This window comes from Rhinolophus hipposideros (genome assembly GCF_964194185.1).
Source record: "Rhinolophus hipposideros genome assembly, chromosome: 1".
NCBI lineage: Eukaryota > Metazoa > Chordata > Mammalia > Chiroptera > Rhinolophidae > Rhinolophus > Rhinolophus hipposideros.
This window is the reverse complement of record NC_138047.1, coordinates 95,485,377-95,507,307: the sequence shown is the minus strand read 5'-3', so window position 1 is coordinate 95,507,307 and position 21,931 is coordinate 95,485,377.

The following is a 21,931-nucleotide window of genomic DNA, read 5'->3' as shown; positions in this document are numbered from 1 at the left end:
GCCCGAGCTGTATCACATGTAATCTTTGACCTTGAATAAAAGACTTCATTTCTTTGATCCTCAGTTTCCTCATCTGTAAAATGAAAGCATCTTATGACATCATCTCTAATCTACTCACTTCCAATTCTAGGTTCTACTGTAAAGTTCAGTTTATATAAATATATACAGCTTTGCCTAATTATAATAAGCATTAGCCAATGTTAAATAAGGATGAACCAGTATTTTTTTTTAATTTAAGGACTGACACTATAAACATATGTCAAAACATAAAATTGCACTCCTTAAACATATGCTGCTATTGTACGTCTACTCAATAAAGCTTTCATAAAAAAAAAAAAAAAGAAAGAATGGCACTTTAGCTCAATATCTAAAAATAATTAAATTAACAGCATTTTGGAGAGAGAAATAAGAGTGACGTGTTTTCATTTGGGTATTCTTTTAAACTACTGCAGATAACTGAAAAAGAAGGCATGCTTTAACCACTGCCTTTAATGCATAGCACTAAGAAGCCTTTTCTACACAAATAAACTGCTTTGAGAAAAAGCCCCTACTAGTTGAATTTTGTTGACCTGTTTAATTTGTTTGAATCACCTCTTGAATTAAACAAGGAAATAGTTATGCGTCATTTTCAAAATAACCCTTTGTTTGATCTACACCTCCCTGCCCCCTCCCCAGCCTGGATGGTTGCAGGGGTGCAGAGACTCTGCTACCAGCCAAAGAGTGGAAGAAGGCAGGTCTGTTTACCTGCCAAGAAATGCCTGGAATGAGCACACTACTGAGCTACATTGCTGCAAAGCACAAACAGCTTGTTAAATAGAAAACAAGTCAAACTGAAACCAAACATAAATTTCCCTGCATTCAACTATATTTTGATAGACTAAATTCAATGAAACCAATTAACAAAGGGTCAGGCAGCTTTAGGAATAATGAGGAAAAAGGAAAACTATGAAATTGACAGAAAACATAAGAAGAGATGGAAACAAAAGTGAATGGGGAAAGTTGCAGCTTGCAGTTTCAGGATCAAAATTCATGCTTTCTTACAATTTATTTTTTTTTAAAAAAAGTACCTTCTAGAATTCCTAGGCAAAATCTATGCCAACATGCCAACCTGTGTATACAGAAGAGAAACGGGAGAAACAAAGCAACTATGCAGATATGGAAGAATAGTCTTTACTGAACCTTAAGATTAAAGCAAATTCTTTTTCTTTACCTTGAAGTTTTCAGAGTATTGTCTGTGTTTCACTTTTCATTTTGTGGTAAACAGAACTAAAGCCAAGTGAAAAGTTGCTCTTGTTTTTTGTAATCTTTTACCTTACCTGCATAACTCAGGCAAAAAAATCTGAATTGCATGCATATTTGCAAATGTATAGACAGCGTATTGGAGAACTTCATGAATTAGAAAATAAAAGAATAGGATAGTGTCTAGTAAAAACAGCAAAATATTTTGTGGCATTTTTCTATATCGTTCCTGAATGGTCAAGGGTGTTTTAAATAAGGTTCTGCTTTCATTAACACTTTGGTACTGTCCCCTCCTCCACACAGAAATGACATTATAAATAGCTGGTCTGTGTATTATAACCAGGTCCCAATTTCTTCTTGCTTTCTGCATCCCACATCAACCGCAGGAAAGGCAAACAACTGGCCTGGACAATGCCAAGCAATGGAGAAATGCCTTTAGTTATTATTACCAGCGTAAATGAAAGTGCAGACCAGATGGGTGTATATTATCTATCCAACTAAAAAAGTGTCTTGTTAACAGAGATAAATGGTCTGAAATGGCAGAACATTTTCTTGCAATTTTAAAAAATAATAGCAGCAATATTTCAGAGGATAATTCTGCAATTTTTTTCAAGGTTTCTGCTAAAAACCACATTTGATATTGATAGATACATTCTTAAAGTATTCATTGACACATTCATAAATACGTGAAGTTGAAAGGGGATTTTTTTTTAATCCCGTCTATAGTCATCTCTCTTGGAAACTTGAAGACATAATGTGAATGGTCGATAGCATCCAGTAGGGCTGAACATGTTTCATTCATTCCTGAATCATTATTGCCAAAATAAAATAGGAGCAGAATGGTGCGACAGGGAATGGGTAAGTTACAAGAGTCAGACAGACCTGAACCACTCTGATTAATATCTGTGTGACCTTGAATGTGTCAAATAATATAGTGAAATCTCCGTTTTCAAATTTCTAACATGTAGATAAATCTAGCCCAGAGGATTGCCATGAGACTTTTTTAAATAGTCTGTAAATATCCTTCCTAGTACACGCAGGTTGCCATCTAAGTGTTAACTTCTCAATGAGCAATATTTGTACAATATATTCGTTCTTTTAATCTCCTTATAGAAAGGAGCTTCTAGCTTTCCACAGTGGAAATGTTTTCTTTTCTTTCAATATTATGGGTATATAGCTCCACTTCAGATAGAGAATGAAACAAGGTCCCTGGCAAAAGTATATAATAAATATTATCCCCCTTCTATAGTCCTTGGCCGAGTTAGATCTATGTTGCAGTTAAACCTAAAACCCACTATGAGTATGAAAAGACTGCCTTCGTTTGCATTCAGCCGTGTCTGTAGGCCAAAAAAAAAAAAGTTATTGTTATTTATTAGAAGAAAAATACAATTAAGTTCTGAGACATTTTATTTTATTTGGAAAGCCTCCTTTCTCCAGGAACATAACCATGATTTACTGATTTATAAAGTGCTATACTTTAGAGGCAATCAAAATACTTTTCCTACAATTGTGATACCTTGTATTTCTAATCTCCGTAACACTAGCTAGAACATCAAAACCACCTTCAGAGAAGCTTCGGGCCTTTTTTTTCATGTTACCTCAACTGCCCTTGTAGCCACCCAGGATGCTTGGGCTGTTGACAGTCTTCCCATTTAGCATGTGGTTAGATGGCTTGTTTAATTACTAAGAGTACCGAAGGATACAAGTGACTTATTAGCTTGTCCAGCTGAGAAACTCTGCCACTGTATATGATGCCCCAGAAATAAAAGAGAAGATGGAGATGTCTCCCCTGGAACTTGCAGCCCAACTTTGTAAAGTCGGCTGTAGTCGCCAGAGTGAGAGGGGTACCATAGTTCTTGGAGATTCTTGTCAGTGCACTAAGTGATGGTCCTATCAGGTTAAATGACCTCGTGGAAAAAAAGGAAAAAAGAGAAAAAAAAAGAAAAGAAAACGAAGGCAGCATGTGGGAGACTCACACACTATCTTCATTGTAGATGGACCAAAGCAGGTCCAAGCTTTTTCTCTGTTCTCAGTTGAGCACCAGAGAAAGTAGTTTGCTTAGACTGAGAAGATGTATCATATGAAAAATATATATCCTAGTACAGTGTGGCAACTGAGATTGATGGTGGCAACCTCAGATCCATCTCTCTTAATTCACAATAAAAGAGAGAAGTCTGTGGCTTTGAGTGGACCTGTGGTTGTATTTACGTGATTAGATATGTATTTTAAGTGACTCCGTCACAGTAGTTTTCTGTTCGGGAATACTCTTTTTCTGGAACCAGATCCTACTCTACTCCATCCATATGCTCCTGATGGAAGCTGCCCTGTCTTTTTTGTAGCCTCACCCTCTTCTCCAGTCTAGACCAATCCCTGCACTTTCCTTAGATGTTTTGAATCTTAAGAGCACAGACAGGGTGATACAGTCTCCCTCTTGTGGCCAAAGCAAAAAAAAAAAAAAAAAGATTTTTTTTTTTTTTTTTTTAATAAGCCTCCTCAGAAACAGTACACGTGGTGAAAAAATAATAATAAAAATAAAGGTGAAATGCAGACTGATAGAGCTGTGGAACTTGGAGGGAGGGTCTATAGCATCCACACCCCTGATTCCAGTTATCCCTAAGGCTCAACTGGATGGTTCCCCTTGTTCTTGTTTCGTTGTTCAACTCTGCCATAATTGCATAAGTTGATAAATGACTGTGCTAGTCAATCGCTTGCGAAGGTTAGGTTCCTGACACTTGCAACCAAACTAATACACTCACCAAAGTATTATTTACTCAGCTCAACTTTCTCCTAAGCAAAGACTGAAACAGCACCCTAATAAAATCCTCATTAGTTGCATAAATGTACAGAGGCCTCACCTTTGCAGAACACTTCACTTTGGCAGTCTAACATAGCAAGCTGCTTCAACTTTCTGGGTTTTAATTTCCTCATCAATTAAATGGCAGGGGTGACCTAGATCAGAGGGACTAAAGGGGCCACCTGTGCCACCCCCTACCCCCATAGCAGTTATTATGTCCTGAACCCAGCATTCTTTGCAAGGACCTTCTGCCTCAGAAGCTTTCTCAGCACGCTATACAAGATGAAATTTATTTTCTATTTCTGGACCTTAAATAATCTCAAAATACCACTATACCCTTCTTATAATCCAAGTATCTGATTTCCATTTCACAGGTACAGAAATTGAGGCACACAGAAATGTATGGTATATAAAGCTCTTCAATTTGCTTTTAACTCCACTTACCCATGCAGGACTGGGGGCTGAAAGGAGGATGAAAAGCTAGGGAGGGCTTCCAGTATAGTGAGTTTCTTCCCTTAGAAGTGGAGCAGAGTGGGGAAAGCTACCCTATGTCTTCCGTATGATTGCCTTGGAAACTGTCTCCTTTTTTCCCCATCCCTTCCTCTGCCCTACCTTATTCCATGACATCTGTACCAGCTGGCTGTATCCCCACATTAAAGGAAGAATGGGGCCCAGCCAATTATTGCTTCCTACATTAAGATGTACCCTGGTGAGCTGCATTCCCAAAGGGGTTGAAATTATGAGTGCGAAATAACAGAGGAGCTAAGGAAAACTGGCTCAGAGACACACTTTTGAACCCAAACAGAGATGCAAATTGGGGGTCTAAGCATACCATTTAGTCAACCATACAAGTTAGCACATGCTCATTTGCCCGGGGCCTAAAAGAAACCAGGAGGTGAGCCACAAGGAATTCCAATCTGCTCTCTTTGTCCCTCAGTTGACTTTTTGACATGTTTTCATTGGTATTTGCTTCTGTTGATGCCTATGGCTGAAGGTGAATGTTTGTTTTCTTAACCAGGGCATCAGAGAGCTGATGTGAAGGAAAATAAATGAGTTAAGATTGAAGGTTAGTAATGGTAAATTTTATGAGTAAACTAGGAAGAGAAGATTTTTAAAAACATAGGATATATAAAAAATTATATATATAAAATTATGTATAATTTTATACACATACACACACATCTGAAAAAATGCAATTCAACCTAGTCAACACCACATCTAAGAATCTTTCCTTTTTCTTTTTCTTTGAAAGGTTACCATTTACAATCATTGTTTATGGGAGCAGGGGTTAGGACGACTGTATTTAGTTGCAATTGTTCAAATATATGCTCTTCATAAAAGCAAGTGTCTCGCTCTGACAAGGGTTGTAACCCTCATACGTTTCCCATCGCTCTAGCTGAATTGAAACTATTAGGTCCTATTCACTCCCACGTTCTCCGTGAAGATTCCATTTCCCAATTATTGGAACAGTGAGTCAAATAAAAGCAAATGTTGCTAAAGAAAACAACATAAAAAGAGTCTTTCGATATCTAAAGAAAGCTGGGGATTGATTGAAACTAAGTAGTCGGAAACACATCTCCATTCATGCCTTCAACTACAAAGGTGGTAATGGCAGGGGGTGGGGTGAGGGCAAGAGTGGTAAGAGCTTGGAGCAGGGCAAGGAGGAGAGAAAATTCATTGAAGTAAAGGCAGAGAATTGGTATCTGGTATTTCCTCTGCAATTCAACGCTGTCAGGGCTGCATCTTGCACATCTACCCAGATTGAACACATTGCTATTACAGAGCAGAGCTCTCTTCTAGGATAGATTAAAGAGCTAATAGGTGAAACCAGCTGCAAGGAGCATCTGTTTTGTCATTTCAGAGCAAAAGTCCTTGCAGAACTGGAAAAATACAGGTTCCGAAGTTCTCATGTGGGTGTAGCCTAGGAGGCAGTTTCTACAATCTTCCACATCTTAAAGACCTTTAAACTCAAGGAATCTCCGTGAATCCTATTAAAATGTGACTTGTCATAACAACTTCACCTTCTAAAACGCTACTGATGGGAAGAGACCTGGAGTAGTCCAGCTCCACTATTACCCAAAATATTTCCTATTTATTCCCTTATTCTTTGAGTAAGACCTGTGTGGGTATTTTGCAGATCTGGCTCCTGGCTACCTCAGTGGTTGCTCCATTACATATTCCCAAAAAGAACAGATTATGTGTTTCTTCTCAAGTATCATAGCTAAGCAAATGGTTGGGAATGATAAGTGTGCCGAACAACTGGGGGTCACACAGCCGACTCATGGGATCTTTAGGAATTTCTTTGAGTAGAGTCCAAGGCCTATAGAGTATAAATTGTGGGGGTTTGAGAGGCACTCAGGACATTTGTTAAGTATTAGCAGTATGTCAAGGATTCTAATCTGATATCTCATGTAATCTTCACAATAACCCTCCCTACAAAAAAAAATATGATTATTCCCACTTTCATTGGGGAAACATAGGACTTTCCAAGAAGGTCCAGCATCCTTGGCTACAGCTTGGGCAGGTGAATTCAGCTATCTTTGACACCAAAAGCTCATAAATCCCAGAAAATGAACCTACTTTTCCCCCAGCTTGATTGATACATAACTGACAGAGAAATTATAAGATATTTAAAGTACAATTTGATACACATACATGCCGTGAAAGAATTCTTCCCATTCAGTTAACTAACACATCTATCATCCCACATATTGACCCATTTTTGTGTGTGTGAGAACATGTAAGTTCTACTCTCATAGCAAATTTCATTTATAAAATACAGTGTTATCAACTGTAGTCACTATGTTATATATTAGATTATCATACCTTATTCATCTTATAACTGAAGGTTTATACCCTTTGACCAACCTCTCTCTATTTTCCCTACCTCCCAGCCCCAACGCATCCACTTTTAAAGTTTTTTTTTAATTTTATTTTTAGGGATTGTTATTACAAAATGAAATATATATGAAAAGTAAAGGAACAAAACATTTACCTTTAGAGGTTAGAGTATAAAAGGCAAATGAAACCAAAAGAAAAAGAAAAAAAGAAAAGAAAGTAGGTGATCATAAATAGATATAAAAGCAGAAGTTATTTTAAAAGAAAACCACAAACCAAACAAACAAACAAAAAAAAGTGATTCTCAGGAGACACTCTTCCTTACGTGGCATTTGTGCAGTCAGGCTTCCAGGTTTGGGGATGGAGGGGTGGGGAGCCCACAGATATGTTGTTTCCTTGATCTGCACTGCAGTTTCCAGAAGGAGTATTGCCTTCTCCTCAAAGTCCGTTTTAAATAGCAGACACCTCTGGTGTGAAGAGTAGATTCCTGTACACTAATGTGTTAGGGGCTCCTATGGTTTAGTTGCCATGTTTTGGAGCTTTTTTGAGCACAATGCACATAAGGAATGAATCTTATATTGTGACTCTGTACACATTTACTTATTACATATCTATAGATGTGCGCTATAACTGAAAAACTTCCTTAAATGATATTTTATATATGCAATGCATTCTGATATGTTCTAATGTATTTTTAGACTATGTTATGAACCCACTAGCATAATGGTTATGAATATACACCATCGAGTCAGGGCAGCTGGGATTACATCTGATTCTAGATACTTGCCAGTTATATAAGCTTGAAAAAAATTACTTAATCTGGGCCGGCCCGGTGGCGCAGGCGGTTAGAGTTCCATGCTCCTAACTCCTAAGGCTGCCGGTTCGATTCCCACATGGGCCAGTGGGCTCTCAACAACCAAAAAAAAAAAAAAAAAAAAAAAAAAAAAAAAAAAAAAAAAAAATTACTTAATCTATGATTCCACATAGAAACTGTGACGGTTGATGTTATGTGTCAACTTTACTGGGCTCAGAGATGCCAAGATAGATGGTAAAACATTATTTCTGGGTGTGTCTGTGAAGGCGTTTCCAGAAAACATTAGCATTTGAATCTGTAGACTCAGTAAAGAGGAAGGGCAAATTTGCTCTCTCAGAAAAAAAAAGAAAATCCATTTTTCTCCTGCCCATGGACATTGGTACTCCTGGTTCTCAGGTCTTTGGACTTACAACAGGACTTAAGCAAGCAGCCCCTCATCCCAATTCTCAGGCCTTTGAACTTGGATTGAATTGCATCGCTGGCATTTCTGGGTCACCAGCTTGCAGATAGTAGATCATGTGATTTCTCAGCCTCCATAATCATGTATATATATACACACATATATATATATATATGTATATATATATATATATATATTTACATCTATATATCATCTATATCTATAGAGGGTGTTAAAACAATGTATACACATTTTAAGAAAGGAAAAAAACTATTAAAATTGTAACACATTGAATGACACTAGCATTCATTTGATTAATGCCATCTCTTGAGTGAACATCAGACTACACATTGCTACCATAATTCAACTTTGAAAAGTAATACATAGATAACATCTCTTAAAGTGTGTACAATTCTTTTGGCACCCCCGGTTATATCTCTATCTCTATCTCTATCTACATCTATATCTATCATCTATATCATCTATATCTACATCTGTATCTATCTTGTTGTTTCTGTATCTCTGAAAAACCCTAACACAAGGATGTAGTGAAGAGTAAGCGAATAAATATTACATGAAAATGGCTACCCCATAAACCGTACCCAGTAAACGTTAGTTATTCTATTACGCTCATAGCACAATGTGGCGTATAGATGGAGTTTGTTTACAATGACCAACGCATAGAAAGTGCTCAACAAATACTTGCCATTTGTGGTAGTGTGCATTTATTATACCTCCTACGTGTAGGATAATATGTTAGGAGTTTTGAGAATAAAACAAAAGAAACTGCAGAATATTTAATTAAATGAGGAGAAGAAAAGTAGATCAAACAACATAAAGACTTTCATGGAGACAGAAATATTTTTTACTGCCTTGAGTCAGACCCTTAGCCATTTCCTTTCATAATTTAATAGGAAATAATTTGGCATATGTATTTGTCCATTCTCTTATTTTAGAGTATTTCTCTCACTAGATTATCAAGTCATGTAGAGCTAAGACCCACCACAGTGTTTTCTTGGTCTAGAGCCATGTCTTTTAAACAGAAGTCACTCAGTAAATTACTACTTCCTGAATGAATAGACAAATGAATGGACCTGCCTTATTAATATATTTGTCAAAATAATTGTTCAATTAAGAAAGAAAAAACTATAGTCTTGTGGACTATTTGTTGTCAGTGAACAGAAATTCCCACTCCCCTCAACTTTACTCACTAGTCACTTTTTAAAATCATGTTTATATTCATGCAATATGAGAGAGAGAGAGAGAGAGAGAGAGAGAGAGAGAGAGAGAGAGAGAGAGAGAGAGAGAGAGAGAGAACACGTACTGTGTGCTTTTCCAAGCCCTAAAGAAAAGCAAGATGTGGAGAAATTTAATCTTTTCATCTTGCTCTACGAAGCACATTATTCCAGGTATGTGACATCTCTCAAGAACTCTCAACACTCTAGTGATAATGGACTCTAAGATGAGGTTGAGATCTTCCATTGGCCAGGCTAGGAAGTTGGTAACCCATGAATTCCCACTCCATCCCCTAGCCCAGAGAAGAGAGAGAAGCTGAATGACATGACATCACCTACAACTCCCTTTTGTCATTTATTTCTTTTGCTTCCCTCTATTGATCTGGGCAAAAGCAAAGAGAAAAGCTGGCAGTAGGAGAAAAGTACTGAAATCCAAGGGGGAAAAGACCTGTGAGATTATGACACATTGTTTCCTGCTGATGTTTCCAGCTTCTTTTCATGCCCAGTTGGCATTATACCCTTAAACACTTTGATTTCCATTTCTATTAATAGAAGGAAATTCAGTTTATTATGCTAATGCAAGGGAATGACAAAGTTGGAATTCTCCAAAGCATTCAGAGATCATGATCCAAGGTAGAATGGCCCTGATTCACTTCTCTAAGTGGGAGACAGTAGGATGAGCAAAGTCTGGAGATGAATAAGACGACCATGTGGTATCGTTGCATGTTTACTACTTACCTAATATTGTGCAGGGCGAAACAGAGGGGCAGAAAATAAGACAGAGTCCCATTCGAGGAGCTACGAAACCCTCTTTCTAATAGAAGAGAATTGACTACAACATGAAAGACATAAAATCCTGAGAGTGAGATTTGTTCCTTATTTATCTGTGACTCCCTGTACCTAGCACTGGGCCTAGCATACAGTAGTAAATGTTGGTAATTAATGAGTAGGTTAAAGTAGAACAAGTGTAATCCTTGGAATTGGACAGACCTAGATCTCAGATCTGTCATTTTCTAGATAGATTATTCTATGCAACTTGTTTGATCTTTCTAACTGCTGGCTTCTAAAACTTTCCTCATTTTATCTTAAAAACAAATATGTAAACATTAAGTGCATCAGAACTAAAGCATGAAGCACTGAGGTTGACAAAGAATGGCTGCTCGATCAATGGTCATTGCCTTATGATTGTTGGTAAGCTCAGGTCTTAGTTCACACTCAGCATGAATCGCTCCCACTTCTATACATAAAAATAACTGGACAAAGGTGCAGAGCACAATTCTAATGTGTATCCAGAAATAGGCCTACGGGCTATCCCAATTCAAATTGCTCCTCAAATATCTTTCCCACTCATGCTTTACTAATTCCAGATTCTATCCTGAATAGAATCAGATTTCTATCCTGAAATGTTTCTTGAGTAATACTGATCCCTGCTATAATACTAAAGGTATTAGTATTATAAATTAGTAAAGCCTAATTTACATCTTAGACAAATAAATGGAAGGCCCAGTCTCATCAGCATGAGGCTAACAGGAAGTTGGGTAATACTGAAGGGTTACAAGCCATGAGACAGGCAACAAAATTTACATGGTAGAAAGAGAGCACACTTTTCTGATAAATCCTGAGTTCAAGTCCAAGTCTAATTTTTGTAAACCACTGATTTAAATTTTAGATGTTATCTACAGGATTGTTGCAAGAATAGCATAACAAAATGTATAATATGTTTAACACAGTTCCTGTCACAGAATACCCAATACCTTATTTTAATATTTTTTTCTCCTCCAAAGTTGACATCGGAACCCTAACATTGGGTGCAGCCATTTTCTTATATATCTATTATGCACTCCTAAAATATTTCTAAAAATACTTTAATTTCATACTGCTCCATTTAACACTAACATTTCTCACCCTTTCAAATCAGAACCTTTTCAGTTTGTGAGTAATTGATCCTTTCTGTCATTGGACTCCAGAAACTCAACTCCTGAAATAGTAGTTTCCTTCTTGAGCTAAAGAAACTTCATTGAGCAGGCATTGCCAACTGCAGCAAGGACTTATTCTTTCAAAGCCTCTGGAGGGCAAGATCACTATAATTCGCTCCTAAATTTCATCTGACTTGTGATTCCAATTTAGCTAGAATTATGAAATGTCCCTTCAAATTAAGTAAACCACAGCAGCCTTTGTGCTATCTACAGGATGACAGTATATCCCATTAGCCCTGCTCTTCAGATTTCAATGAAATTCAAACTTATCTGTAATGACCCCACAGTTGGTGCTACTGCCCTTGGTCACAACCAATAGTCTATTGATGGAACGGAGGCATCAGCAATCAATAAAGAATGTCAACTTCCAGAAAAGCTTCTGTCACTTGCCGAAGATAGTGGTTATTGATTGAGATGTTGACAGTTCCTAGCCATAATTCAAGATATGAAAAAGAGAAAATTAGGGGATTCCATCATCATTTATGAGCTATCACGTGGGAAGGTAGAAATATTACATAAATATAATGTCATCCTGTGTTCTTAAATGGAAATACTTGGATTTAAGGACCAAAAAGTGAAGGATTTGATATCATTCTCCAGAAAAGGAAGTTTGCAGCCTGGTTAGCTGAAGGAGTGGCTAGTCCCATATAAGGGTTACAGACGGGCATGTATCTCATAGACCTAACCTATGCCAACCTGCTGAGCATTCATTGTTTAGCTCACATAATCCTTTCTACAACTCTATGAAAAGAAGGAATTACATCAATTTTAAAAATGAGTTAATTGAGGTCCAGAAAAGTTGAATAACCCATCCAAGGCCACATAGCTAGACATGGAGAAATTAGGAGGGGAACATGAATCCGTCCACGTGTAGCATCCACACCTCAGGTTTTCTGAGACTAAAAGACAGACACGCAACATGCCAGAACCATATTACCTTGAGGACACAAATAGAGAAGGATGATTTCCTATTCAACTATGAATTGAATTAGATTCTTTAAAAATGTTTTAGACTTCTATCAGCTGCCCTAGGGAAGCTATGTACCTTAAGGGTCATGATGCCTCAGGGTTCTAGAGTCAAATTCTCTTTGTATTTTAATTTCTGCTCTGCCACTTACTCGCTGTGTAAATTCAGAGAACTGTGCTTAACTCTCAGGTTTCCTCATCTGTAAAGTGGAAGCAAAGATAATTACCTTGCACAGTTTCCATGAATACTCAACACGATGGCATATAAGAATAAAATCCATTACCTGACAGAGCATACTCAACACATGGCAGCTGTTATGACTCTTTTAGCATAAAGCCATCTTATATATCAACATATTCTAAAGGAAGCAATTGTGTTATTCAGAAGAAATATTTATTTTTAGAGGAGAACCGAATGAGAGTGAACAAACACTACTTATTTGGGACAAGGATAAAGTTGAATCCAGTTATCATACCTCATCTAGAGTTATGGGTGATGTTCTCAAAGACAGAAATATTAGAGGGACACACCTATGGTACCACTCAGAGCCATATAGTAAACCAATGGTGAGGGGAAAGGCTCTTACTTGCCTGTGCTAGTCAGAATTTTCTGTTATTACTCATTCAAAATGTCAGAGGACAAAACCTTTACTAAAGCTTGTGACAATTAACATTGGGGAAGTCTGATGGACAGCTGACATCGAAACCATTTTGGAGGTGTGGGTTATCCCAAGAATTTTATTTTCTCTTTCAGAATCTCCTTCTCCTATTCTTCAAAATCCTTGATGTCTAGGGAAGCAGTTCATCCAGGATAGTTTCCTCTGTTCCGATCAATGATTTTGTTAGGAAAAAAATTACTACTAATGGCCACAAAAGTATTTAGAAGCCACCTGAAACTCCCATAATTCACGCTGTCCAACATCTTGAGGGCCCATATTCTACATAAGTGGAATTTGTCCCTTTTTATTCAGAGCAAGTTACCTCAGAGTGACAGTGGTAGAAACAAGGCAGCAATGAGCCTCCAGAACAGTGAGAAGTAGCCTCTGCCAATCCTGCACCCATCCCACTCCTATGCCACGTTAAAGATGAAACATTCACACAGCCATACATTTTTTTTAAAGATCCAGGATAGCTAACTCTCTCTCTCTCTCTCTCTGTCTCTCTCTCTCTCTCTGTCTCTCTCTCTCTCTCTCTCTCTATATATATATATATATATATGTGTGTGTGTGTGTGTGTGTGTGTGTGTGTGTGTGTGTGTGTGTGTATATGTATGTCATGCAGGGGACCCTGCTCACTGCGCCATTTGTCGTGCAAGGTGTCAGGCAGGGCCTCTGGTCCCACTCCCCACATAAGAACACAGGACACGGTAAGGCCAAAAAGGAACACCCACGGAGCCATAGGTAGGGGAGTCAAACCAATATATTCTCGCCGGCGGCTGGGCTGGAGACACAGGAAGCAGGATCTACATAATCTGCCTAACAGCAGTCCGCGCTTGCCAGCCACCACCTTCTTTCTAGCTCCCATTCCTTTCTGCTGTCGTAGCCACAACCGTTATATTAGTGGCCAATGGCTTACGGGTTACAGCTGACGGCCAACTAGCCACAGCTGCTGGCCATCCAATCACAGTTGATGGCCATTTACTACCCGAGCCAGCACCTTTCTATGTGAGGCCGAGACCCTGTAGGGGTGGAGTGTGGGGACAAAGCCCCCAAAAAGCAGTTTCCAGGCTCTTGGCCTCACATAGAAAGGTGCTGGCTCGGGTAGTAAATGGCCATCAACTGTGATCAGATGGCCAGCAGCTGTGGCTAGTTGGCCGTCAGCTGTAACCCGTAAGCCATTGGCCACTAATATAACGGTTGTGGCTACGACAGCAGAAAGGAATGGGAGCTAGAAAGAAGGTGGTGGCTGGCAAGCGCGGACTGCTGTTAGGCAGATTATGTAGATCCTGCTTCCTGTGTCTCCAGCCCAGCCGCCGGCGAGAATATATTGGTTTGACTCCCCTACCTATGGCTCCGTGGGTGTTCCTTTTTGGCCTTACCGTGTCCTGCGTTCTTATGTGAGGAGCGGGAACAGAGACCCTGCAGGCCGCCCCGCCGGACACCCCACATGACAATGTGTATATATATATATATATATATATATACATATATATATATATATATGTATATATACGTATATATACGTATATATACATATATATATATATTTTTTTAACAGGACTTTATTGGGGTACAGGGTGTACTTTCAGGACTTTTTTCCAAGTCAAGTTGTTGTCCTTTCAATCTTAGTTGTAGAGGGTGCAGCTCAGCTCCAGGTCCAGTTGTCATTTTCTAGTTGCAGGGGGCACAGCCCACCATTCCTTGTGGGACTCGAACCGGCAACCTTGTGGTTGAGAGCCCACCGGCCCATGTGGGAATCCAACCGGCAGCCTACTGAGTTAGGAGCATGGAGCTCTAACTGCCTGAGCCACCGGGCCGGCCCACATGGCCATACATTCCTTACATTTCATTTCCTAAGGGGAAAGTGGACCTCTACCAAAGCCAACTTATTTCTCTATGAAGAAATCTCTATCCCCCATCTTCCCTGGGGAAATGCTTCCTGAGACACATACAGGAAATGGATTTATCACCTTCAATAGATTCCAGTTAATATAAAGATGAGAGAGATCAACCTGAGCTCTGATGCCAAACAGTATCTGTAGAATGCCCTTGACCACAACCCTGGATTCTTGAGCACTCTTACTCCTTCTCCTCAGGCTGAGACTGCACCCTTTAGCCAGAACTTTCTCAGCCTCTTGTGGGGCTCTTTGCTTTTCTTCTTCCTTTCCCTCGCCCTCTCTGTCTGTTTTGCTGCAGGCACCACACGCCTCCACAAATTGTTAACACATTTCCTAGTCCACATCTCCTTATTAGTTTGACTCCTTCCTAGCCTTGCCCTGGGCCCTTTTTTATATGTTTCACTCTCACTGGCATCTTCTCCCCATGCAAACCTCTACTTGGGATTTCTTCCAAAGTGAACTTTCAGTTTTTCGAAACTCATACAGGAAGCATGGTAAGTTTGGAAGGCAAACCTTGACATTCAAGGAATCCTGGAATATTCATCCCACTAGATATTTATTCCCAAGATATTTGCTTTTCTCTCCTTGTTAGCAGAAGGCTTGAGTGGAGAAACGGAAGACACAATATGATTGCTGATCCTGTTCATAGGAGACCAGACTGATATTTTCATGGGACTAGCCCGTTTGTTTACAGAGGGGTGGTTACCTCTGGAGATTGCTGCGGCAGCTTCAACAACACCGTCAGCAGGGATTCACCTCCACTCTGTCTTTTTCCCACACCTCCCTCCCCACCCCCTTTGCTCCAATCCCAGTTACCAGAAAACAACAGAAAAGCAAAATGTTATGTGGATTTCTTTGTCACTAGAAGAGCTCATTTGCTGTAGTTAAGCCTTTGTTTGCAGAATTAAAGTCAGCTACTTGCCTCCATTTCTAAACACCTCACTCTGTCAAAGCTCCAGATAGATGAATCTGCTCTCCATTCAATCAGCCTTTATGTTGCCAGTGTACCTGACACCATCCAGTCCCATAGGAAATGAGAGTTCCTGCCCTTCCAGAGCAGCTGATGGTTTGCATGCCCGTATAGCTAATACCAAGGCAAGCCCAGAATGATAAAGGTTAGGATGAACTAACAGTTGGATGTCACTAGGTACCATGCCTAGTTTCCATTGTGCTTGGGAATACACTGAACCCCTGAACCCACAGTCTCATTACCTACCCCCAAAGGTGGTATCAGACCATCTAACTGGTTTTATTCTTCCCATTGTTCCTTCTCCCTCCTAACAGCCTAGTCCTTTCAACGAGAACAAACCCTACTTTTATACTCCTATGTCAATATGAACTGACCTCTTGTATCTAAGACTGTAAAACCAAGAATATATTAGGCCACACCTGAGTCTTTTTGTATTTCATTGCTGGAATATTGGCAATAGCTTGAACCGGCCCAAAGATCGATTTTCTTGGATTAATATTAAAAGATTCTGTGAATTTGATGCTTTGTACTCTGGATCTTCCTAGAAAGGAAACTTATCTAGAGTTATTTTACTTCTAATATTTTGAGTAGCTCAAAATATATAATTAGGATGTAAGTAGAAAAGTTTTTAAAACAAGTCACTACTTTTGTGCATTGAGAGTCCTGGGAAGCTACGTCTTTTGTGTCATGTTTGGCCTACTCTTTCCTAGCACCTGGAGAAGATGGGAGGAAGGTGGAAGGTCGCCGTCACTTCATGCCAGTAAAATATAATGACTAAACAATTTAAAGACAATCACACGATCATAGGAAGCCAGGCCTCTCACTTTTAAATGACTGTGGACTCACTTAAGCATTTGTTCACAGAGGGTGAAAAGTCTATGAAGGATCATGCAAGTCAGAGCTAAGTAATGGTTCACCACTGCCTGGTTAATAGTTAGACAAGCTGTTCATGTTTGATTAGGGTTTTCTTTTCCATTGCTATAATTGTATGATAATTAACTCAACAGAATTACATCTCATTTGGGGAAAATATGTACATTCTGAAGTTTCAGGAGAAACAGATTCCACATGCCAAGAGGAAGTCTGAATTATACTGTGGGTCTCCTGCTCAGCCATACAGATTGGACCATTAGGTATATGTCTTGTGAGATTTTGTCTCCAAAGGAGGTGGTGAGTTTCCTTAGCTCTGACTCTTCCGAAGGCCCTGTGCACAAAAGTGCTCTACCCAGACAGCTGCTGAAAGATTAGAATTGCCAAGTGGCAAACAGCATGCGCATCTAATGTTATCTAACTTCGGAGCTCAACTTGAGATGGAACACATGAGGCTTCCCTAAAAGAAAAAGCATCCATTAATACAGGCACCACCTCATGATCAGATGTTTTTACATAATGGAGGGGATTCTTTTAAAGCAGATGGCAATGTATCAGAGTGGGTGTCCAAATTAAGTCATTTTTAAATGGCCCATACTGATAACCTTGGAGATCTTTTCCCTCCTCTGACCTCCTATAAGCTTATCTTTATCACACATCACAGCTAATAATCATTTACTGTCTCATGGTTATGCTAATTGCAAGAGTTGCTTATATCTTTAAAGAGAGAGAAGACACTTTAGAGCAGGAACTCATCTTTAATTCCTCCAAATCTTGCTAGTTCCGTGCTAGCCCTAGGTCTGTGCTAATACATGTGTCAAGTCACTCTATAGCCTCTATTTTAAAGTCATCTTTTTCTAAAAAGCCACTCTGACCATGAATATTGGGTAAGGTGTCTCTACTCTGCTTCTAGAGCTTCCTGGGCTTAAATTTATTAACAATAGAACTCCTACATTAAACATATTTTCTTGCTTCACTTGCTGGTCTGCAGTTTGTTCACAAAAAAGAGTTTGGAATGAATAACCAAACTCGTTTATCTTGCTTTTTTTAACAAATAGGAAGACTGATCCAAGGATGCTTGATAAACTAGTATAACTACCAATTAACATCCGTGCAAAACCTTAGTGTTATTCTCCCACCACGTTCTAACAGTCCTCTCACATCACAGTAGAATGCTAAACATACACCCTTAGGATGTCAGTAATGAGGCTGCCAAAATGGAGGAGGCAGGGTAGATGGGTGGAGAGAAGAGAATTCTACAATTCTGAAAGGCCACTATAACCTTGCTTGATGAGGCAGGTGGCCAACAAAAAAATCACCCATAAGTATTGTCCATGCTAACAACATCTCTCTTTCTAGGACCTGTGGATCCCACACTCTCACTGGTAGGATTGACTCATGTAGTACAGTCAAAACAGGGTCAGTTTCCCTGTTCTTTGTCTACTGGGGAATTATCTTTTAGTGGAATCCTGGATTTTTGAGTAGATAATGTTCTGGACTAATTGTCAGTATTCCCTGTTGCTCTGCTTCCCTCCCACATCATGCATTTGTATCTCTCCCAGTGAATTTTCTCTCTTATCCATTTCCATCCCAGTAGAGAAGCTCTTCTCTTTCTCTCTGGTCCAGACCTGGATACAAATTCCTCTCATCCTTCTCTTTAGAATAACTGAAATAGGGTGACATTTTGAACAGATATTTCACCCCATGCAGGTTATAGAGTTAATTAAATAGTTCATCTTATAAGGTGTATTTTCTTATTCTATAAATCCTAGGAAAGGCAGAGAAGCACAATCACACCCCCAAATTCCCTATTCTTAACATAATTACATTCTTGAAAGTGTTTGGCACAGCTGTCACTGTGGTTCTTCCTTCCCAGACTGGCTGTCAGCCATGTTGCCCGAGGACACCATCTTGCCTCTCCAGTACCCACATGTAGAACTACTTATTTATTGTATCTTTCCAAGGAAAAATTTCAATGCATTGAATGACAACATTTGCTTATTCAAACCTTGCAGATATCTTGGACCTTCCCACTCAGCTCCGGTTTCCTAGAGGGTCTAGGAAACAGACCTTCTAGGGGGTCTAGCCTGGTGCATACATAATCAGCAAGGAGATACGCTGCCTGTGATCTCCTTGAGCGACCTGATTCTTTCATTTCTAGGTTATCATCAATTCTTCACACATCTGGAGAATTCAAAGTGATGCACTAAAGAGAACGCCATCACCTATATCCCTAGACAAGCGATATTTCACTGAACCACCTATTTTACAGTTACTAGAACATACTTACAATAAGCATGTGCACTGCTTTTTAAAGATATATTAGGTTTAAAAACACCAAGGCAATGGTGCTTGCAATGTCCTTCTGATCATTCCACTGCATTCAAGGACTGTAAGTGTTTAAGGTATGACTGCCTGCAATAGAGGCCTTTATACTCTCCACATACTTGTTTAGGATGCTGTCTTCTTAAAGGAGTTCCTTGAAATCAGAGATTGTATATGTATGTGTGTGTGTGTGTGTGTGTGTGTGTATACATATATATATACATATATATATACATATTTTTTTAAAATTTGTTCATTGCCCTTATCCAACACAGTGTTGGACTCTTGGTTAGCCCTCACTAAAGATTTCACTAATTAGCAAATGAATACATGAATTAATTAAGTCTGATACGAAGTAACTTTGCTTTCTGTAGTAAGTTCTACTTAAATTCAGATTAAGGAAACATAAGCAAATTCAGGAAAATCATAGTGATTTAATGTCCTAAATGTATATGGGAAAGTAGCATTGTCTTTTGGGACATAAGTGTAAGGAGGAAAATCTGGATGAAAATCTGGGTTTGAACCTTGTCCCTACATACTGATAGGGACATCGTCTTTGACAGTATTATTTTCTTGTCTGAAAAATGGGGATAATTACACTTATCTTATAAGGATGTTAAATAAAATAACACTTTAAAAAAGATTAACGCAAAACTGTACATCGCATTCATAAAACGGAAGCTTCTGTTAGGGTCATCGATGTGTCAGTGCAACAAAGCAGGCAGGCACAGCTGAAGAGGCTCGTGACTAAGAGGTGCTTAGAAGTCCAAGCAAAACATGGAGGCGTCTGTCTATGGCAGCTGATCTCCAGACCAGGGACCAAAATTCACAATTACACATTGAATCTCTAGGGACAGTGACAAGAGCCAAATGAGGTCCCTTAAGCAGACCCGAGGCTTCTGCATGGACAGTAATCTGGGAACTGAATAATGGCACCAGGACAGAAATGTTATCTGACCACAGTAAGACTGGGCCCAGTAGGAACAAAGGCCTGTGATGCCATGGCCAAGAAGAGTCCTCATTCTCACCAAGGAGCACCAAGCAACGGGGAATGGCTTCCAGGGCAAGGGGTTCATACTAAACCCCAGTAGACAGAGGAGGTATTTGGAATAGTAAGGACTCTCTCTGAGTCGGTGCGAAGTCATTTGTGGTGTGGCGAAACTCATGCATGAGGACAGCTATGGACCAATCTGAGAGGATCTGAGGAGAATGGAGGCAGGTCAACAGAGACCAAGCCTGGCACAAAGCATCCAACGCCTCAGGGATGACCACGGCAACAGTGTTAGGGCTGATAGCTGCACTTGGACAAAGGGAAATCCCGTGTGGTCAGGCCCATATGACAAACACTCTGGGCAGCCAACAAATTGAAATTATGTTCAAAGTGAAAGCATGTTTGCATGATCAACAACAGTGCATCAATCAAAATGTTCATCCAAGGCCAGGATGCAGTCAGAAATCAGAAATACACGTGGCATCAAATGCCTATAACAATATGACATTGAAAGCCCAAGAAAAAAAATTTTAAGAAAAATACCACACACACACACACACACACACACACACACACACAAATCCCATGGTTCTGGACATACATCATTACTTGGCGTTAAGTGGTCCTAACGAGACATGTTCTAAAATGTGTTCTTCCCAGTCTTAAACTGTAAGAGAAGAAATTGATTCTGTGCTCAAGTAACTGAGACATGTTATATGCTGTAGCCCCTTTTAGAGAGTTATATTAACATATTAATGGCATGAGAAGTTCTGCTAAAAAGCATGTTTATATTTATTTAATCTAAACATTTCCCCATCTTTGAGAGCCACCATTTTCTTTTCTTCGTACTTAGCCTTCTGTGAAATATCTGGGAAATTCTAGCCCAGGACCACTCATATTAAAGCAACATATTTTCAATTTCTTCATTTGAATAACAAAGATACCATTAATATCACAGCAAAGTGTAAGGATCAAATAAGGTAATGTATGTTAAACACCAAGAAAAGCTCCCAACATGCTCTATGGTATTCAGAAACAATGAAAATTAACAAGAAGAGCTTCTGAGAATAATGGTAGCTACAAATAATATTACTATGCTAACTAATGTATCTATGAAATATTAGCACTAATACAATGGATTATTTTAGTAACATATTTTTACAACTGTATCCTCTATTAAAGAATGTCTTAAGTACATATTACTGAGGTCTCACATTATAAAACAGTATAAACTGTTCCTTGTCCTTCTTCATATTAGATAATTCTGATCTCTGCTAATTCTTAGTTTAGAAGATCTTCCCCTCTGTGGTCATTGAACTCCTATAACCATTTCTTTCAAAAGCAGCACCATTTTCAATGGAAACTGAAGGGGAAAAAATTATTTCCTTCAGATCTTGAATGGATGAGAAGAATGAGATCAAAAGATAAATCTTGAAACTGAAACTTAGAGAATAAAAAACAAGAAAGACCCTCTAACTCACCCGAACAAACACAAATCAGTGACCACAAAGTAATTATAGCTTTTGCACAAGGTTGAGTTTAGAGATTCAAATGTTTAGTTTTCAATAGGCCCAATCTTCTCCCCAGAACCTGAGACTCATATCCATATGCCTATTTCATATTTCCAATTGGATGTCAAAACCATATTCTTAATTGAACCTCCTCCCACAGTCATTCAGTAAATGCAATAAAGAGCAATCTAAGTCTGTCATTATTCAACTTGGTGTCATTGTGACTTCTCTCTCTCTCTCTCACACCACTTTTCATTCTTAAGCAAAGTCTGTCAGTTTTATTATTCAAACTGAAGCCCTCTACTCACGTGAGAGCTGCCATCATCTCTTATCCAGATCGTTAAGATGTCCTCCTAAGTGACATACTCTGCTTCCATCTAGAGTGATCCTTCTAACACGTTAGTCTTCTGACATAAGGCCCCAGGAGCTTCCCAGTTCACTCGGT